A 6109-nucleotide genomic window follows, 5' to 3' on the forward strand; every position below is an offset into this window, starting at 1 on the left:
AGCCAGTTACATTCAAATTTCAGAGATGTAACAAGTCATTGTTTTCATTATAAGTATGTCCCCAATATTGCTTAGGATGTACTTCTATTTTTTTTTTTTTTTGACAGGCAGAGTAGACAGTGAGAGAGAAAGAGAGAAAGGTCTTCTTTTCCCGTTGGTTCACCCACCAATGGCCGCCGCGGCCAGTGTGCTGCGGCTGGCACACTGCGCTGATCTGAAGGCAGGAGCCAGGTGCTTATCCTGGTCTCCCATGGGGTGCAGGGCCCAAGGACTTGGGCCATCCTCCACTGCACTCCCGGGCCACAGCAGAGAGCTGGCCTGGAAGAGGGGCAACCGGGACAGAATCCGGCGCCCCAGCTGGGACTAGAACCCGGTGTGCCGGCGCCGCAAGGCGGAGGATTAGCTTAGTGAGCCGCAGCGCCGGCCAGGATGTACTTCTACTAAAAATTCATTTGTTCTTTTTTGAAATTCAAATTTAAGTAGACATGTGGTCTTTTATCTGGCAACACTAATATTAAAACAAACAAATTTTAATCTGAAAGACCTTAGACTCTCAGTACTACCCCACAGAGATAAATTGCTACAAAGAGTTTTGGACAGGGCTGACTTTTGGTGCAGTGGCTAAGTTCCTGCTAGGGACAACCCCATCCCAAATGAGAGTACCTGTGTATATCCTGGGAGGCAGCAGATGATGGCTCAGGTGCCACTCATGGGAGGCCAGATGGAGGTCCTAACTTAGGCTTGGCCAGCCCTGGTTGTTGTGGACATTTCAGGAGTGAACCTGCAGATGGAAGATCTCCCTTTCTGCCTTTCAAATAAAATAAACAAAAATTTAAAACAGAGTATTGGGTATGTGTCTGCATAAACTATCCATGAATATAGATAGATAGTTATGTGTGTGTTCACCTTCTGGCTCCTGCAGTTGCTGGCTGTGTGGCCTAGGAAGAGTTACCTAGCCTCTCTGAGTCTTAGTTTCCTTATACATGAAATGAGAATAACAATAGTATCCACCTGTGGAGAAGAGAGAACCCTGAAGCGCTGTTGGTGGTATTGTAACTTAGTACAGCCAGTTTGGAAAACGGGGTGGACTTCAGAAACTAAAAGTCCAGCTACCACATGATCCAGCAATTCCATTACTGTATATACAGCCAGAGGAATTTAAACCCGTGTGCACCCCCACGTTCACGGCAGCATTTATTCACAACAGACAAGTTAGGAAAACAACCCAAGTGTCAATCACAGATGAGTTTTTTCTTAATTAATTAATTAATTTGAAAGAATTGCAGAGAGAGAGAGAGGAGAGACAGAGAAATCTTCCATCCACTGGTTCACTCCCCAGATGGCTACAATGGCTGGAGCTGTTCTGGTCCAAAGCCAGGAACCAGGAGTTTCTTCTGGGTCTTCTTTGCATGTGCAATGGCTCAAGGACTTGGGCCATCTTCTGCTGCTTTTCCATGTGCATTAGCAGGGAGCTGGATGGGAAGTGGAGCAGCCTGGACTTGAATATGGATGCTGGTGCCACAGGCCGCAGCTTTACCCTCTATGCCACAGCACTGGCCCCAACAGATAAGTTTTTTTTTTTTTTTTTTAAAGATTTTATTTATTGGCCTGCGCCGCAGCTCAATAGGCTAATCCTCCGCCTGCGGCACCGGCACACCAGGTTCTAGTCCCAGTCGGGGCGCCGGATTCTGTCCCGGTTGCCCCTCTTCCAGGCCAGCTCTCTGCTGTGGCCCGGGAAGGCAATGGAGGATGGCCCAAGTCCTTGGGCCCTGCACCCCATGGGAGACCAGGAGAAGCACCTGTCTCCTGCCTTTGGATCAGCATGGTGTGCTGGCCGCAGCGCGCCGGCTGCAGCGGCCATTGGAGGGTGAACCAACAGTAAAGGAAGACCTTTCTCTCTGTCTCTCTCTCTCACTATCCACTCTGCCTGTCAAAAAAAAAAGATTTTATTTATTTATTTAACAGGTAGAGTTACAGACAGGAGCTACGCCAATCCAAAGCCAGGAGCCACGTGCTTCTTCTGGGTCTCCCATGTGGGTTCAGGGGCCCAAGCACTTAGGCCATCTTTTACTGCTTTCCCAGGCTGCAGCAGAGAGCTGGACTGGAAAAGGAGCAACCGGGACTAGAACCGGCACCCATATGGGATGCCGGCGCCGCAGGATTAGCCAGATGAGTTTTTAAAATGTGGTATATACACATAATATTTTTTAATTCAGTCTTTAAAGAAAATGGGAAATTAGGGCTGGCCCTGTGGTACAGAGGGTTAAGCCACAACTTGGGATGCCAGCATCTCATATTAGAGTGCAGGTTTGAGTTCTGGCTACTCCACATCCAGTCCAGCTCCCTATTAATGGGACTGGGAAGCAGCAGATGAAGTTCAAGCACTTAGGTCCCTGCTACCTATGCGAGAGACCTCAATAGAGTTCCTGACTCCTGGCTTTGGTCTGGTCTAGACCTAGCTGTTGCAACCATTTGGGGAGTGGACCAATGGATAGAAAATTCTTTCTTTGTCTCTGTCTCTCTGTCTCTATTTCTCTCTCCCTCACCCCCACCCTCTTCCTCTCTCACTCTCCCTCCCTTCCTTCCTCCCTCTGTGTTACTTTGCCTTTAAAATCAATCAATCAATCAATCTTGAGGGAAAAAAACCAGAAAATTCCGTCATTTGTGACAAAAGAGATGAACCTAGAGAACGCAATGTTAAATGAAGTAAGCCAAGCCCATAGAAACAAATACTATATGATCTTTCTTGTATGTGAAATATAAAAAACTCAACTCATGAAGTAGAGTGGAGTGGAGGTTACCGGAGGTTGGGGTGGGGGTAAACAGGGAAATGGGAGAAATTGGTCAACAGATACCAAGTTTCAGTTAGATAGGAGGAATGAGTGACTTGTTGCATAACATGGGGACTGTGTAGTTAATAGTATGTATATTTCAAAATAACTAGAAGAGAAGTTTTTAAATGTTCTCTCCACAAAGAAATGATAACTGTTTGGGCTGATGGACATGCTAACTCACCTGATCTGATCATTCCACACCTTATATGGGTGTCAAAACATCACATTGTACCCCATAAATATATATGATTATTATTTGTCCACTAAAAATAGAACAGGGATGGGTAATTGGTACAGCAGTTAACATGCTGCTTGGAATGGCTACATCCCACATTAGAGTGCCTGGTTCAAGTCCTGGTTCCTTCGCTTCTGATTCAGCTTCCTGCTAATGTGCACCTGGCAGGCAGCAGGTGATGGCTCACATTCTTGGATCCCTGTCACCCATGTGGGAGACCTGGTTATGTTCTAGACTCTTGGCTTTGGCTTGGCCCCGCCTGGCTTTGGCCTGGCATTTAAGGAGTGAACCAGCAGATGGAAGATCTCGCTCTCTTTTAAGTAAAATAAATAAATAAATAACATGGGAAATAAATAAAACTTTTTTTTAAACGTGTTGTCTGACAGAGTGCTAATGGGGTTAAAGTGAGTCCTGCACATAGGAGACACTGAATAATTGTTATCTATTACCAATGATTATCTGTTATCAGTAATGACTATTAGATCCACCTAATAGTGGTGGTGCAGTGGGTTAAGCTACTGCCTGCAACACAAACATCCCATATGGGCACTAGTTCTAGTCTTGGCTGTTCCACTTCCCATCCAGCTTCCTGCCAATGTGCCTGAGAAAGCAGCAGAAGGTGGCTGGACTATTGGGAAGTGAACCAGCAGATTGAAGATCTCCCTCTTTCTGTCTCTCCAGCTCTCTCTATAACTCTGCCTTTCAAATAAATAAATCTCATAAAGAGGTTATCATTAATATCATGTCTTAAAAACTCAAGTGAAGACATACTATAGGAATTTTTCCATACCTTATTTCACCTTTTAAATGTTGTTTATTCTCTTTCTCAGATATAGAGTTCCTCTGTTAAAAAATTTAGTTTCAATTGATGATCATTCAGGTTATTTTCAGCACTTTTATATCTGCATCTTGCTGCAGTGAACATCTGTGTATGCAGTGGAGGCCTGCAAGTGCTCCCTCTGGGTAGTCTGGACCACGACCAGCCATGATGCAGAGGTTTTCCCTCCCCGACTTCTCCCAGTGGGCAGGGCTGCACCTGAACTCCCTGGCAGCAGAACTAGCACTCCCCTACCCAGTGCTGGCAGCTGGCATTCCTGGTCAGCATGATAAGCAATGGCAAAAGGGCCCAGATTTAAGGTGCTTGGGTACAAAATTTTAGAGGATTTCAAAATCTCAGTATGCAAGAAAATATTTTAAATGTTTACTTTTAGGGGCTGGAATTGTGGCATAGAGAGTAAAGCTGTCACTTATAATACTGGCATCCCATATGGTTGATGCCCAGTTCATGCCCCGGCCGCTCCACTTCTTTATTTTATTTTATTTTATTTTTTTATTTTTTATTTTTGACAGGCAGAGTGGACAGTGAGAGAGAGAGACAGAGAGAAAGGTCTTCCTTTGCCATTGGTTCACCCTCCAATGGCCACCGCGGCCGGTGCGCTGCGGCTGGCGCACCGCGCTGATCCGGTGGCAGGAGCCAGGAGCCAGGTGCTTTTCCTGGTCTCCCATGGCCGCTCCACTTCTGATCCAGCTCCCTGCTATTGTGCCTGGGAAAGCAGCAGAGGACGGCTCAAATGTTTGGACCCCTGCCACCCATGTGGAAGACCCAGAAGAAGCTCCAGGCTTCTGGCTTTGGTCTGACAGCCCTGGCCATTGCAGCTATCTGGGGAGTGAACCAGTAGATGGAAGATTCTCTCTCTCTCTCTCTCTTTCTGACTCACTTTCAAATCAATCAATCAATCAATCTTTAAGATGTTTATTTTAAATTTATTTTCATCTACTTGAAAGAGGGAGAGAGAGAAAGGGAGAGAGACAGACAGACAGACACAGGGAGTGAGAGATAGAGATGGAGATGGAGATAGAGATAGAGATAGAGATAGGGATAGAGATAGAGATAGAGATAGAGATAGAGATAGAGATAGAGATAGAGAGAAAGACAGAATCTTCCATTCACTGGTTCACCCCCCAAATGCCTGCAACAGCCAGGATTGGGCCAGGCCAAACCAGTGACCCAGAACTCCATCCAGGTCTTCCATGTGGGTAGCAGGGGTCAAAGCTCTAGGGCCGTCATTTGCTGCCTTCAAGGAACATTAACAGGAAGTTGAATTGAAAGCAGAGGAGCTGGGACTTGAACCAGCACTCTGACATGGGATGCAGGTGTCACAAGCAGTGACTTAGCCTGCTGCATCACAGTGCCCACACTCCAAGGTAATATTTTAATGCAGTGTTTAAAATGTTTTTATCGGTGGGGCCATAGTTGTAGTGCAGCAGGTTAAGCTACCGTCTGTGACGCCAGCATCCCATATGAGCACCTGTTCAAATCCCAGATGTTCCACTTCTGATCCAGCTAATGTGCCTGGGAAGGCAGAAGATGATGGCCCAAGTACATGAGCCCTTGCCTCCCACATGGGAGACCAGGATGAAGTTCCAGGCTCCTGGCTTCGGTCTAGCCTAACGTTGGTCATAACAGCAATTTGAGGAGTGAAGCAGTGGATGAAAGATCTCTCTTCCTCTCTCTGTCTCTGTTTCTCTCTTTCTCTGTCTCTCCCTCTCTCTGTATAACTCTCCCTTTCAAATAATAAAATAAATCTTAAAAAAGCTTTAATGATGCAAAAAATCCATAATGAACAAATATCAAACTTTTAAATAGATCTAGGGTCAGTAACAGTGCCATGCTGAGTCATATTGGATTTTACATTAATTTTTACTTAAATGTATTTATTGAGATATAGTCTACCTTGAATATTGAGCTTTTTAATGCTCATTTAAATTCTGTACCACATTCTGTACCAAGCATGAGTGTCTCATTTGCTGTGTCATAAGTCCGGGTTCTGGCTGGCACCTGTTCAGATGGCACAGTGTCCATGCCTGAGCTGCACTGATAAGTTTGTTTGCGTGCTTGCCCTAGAAGGAGCTCTGAGGTCCCTCTCATGGGACACAGGCCCACACTGCATACCCAGTAGATTGCTTGGTCCCAACATGCCTGTCTAGGAGCTAACAGGCTGATGGAGTCACAAGCCTTCCTTTATTGGCCCTGATCTTT

The sequence above is a fragment of the Oryctolagus cuniculus genome, chromosome 5 (genome assembly GCF_964237555.1).
Source record: "Oryctolagus cuniculus chromosome 5, mOryCun1.1, whole genome shotgun sequence".
NCBI classification, from domain to species: Eukaryota; Metazoa; Chordata; class Mammalia; order Lagomorpha; family Leporidae; genus Oryctolagus; species Oryctolagus cuniculus.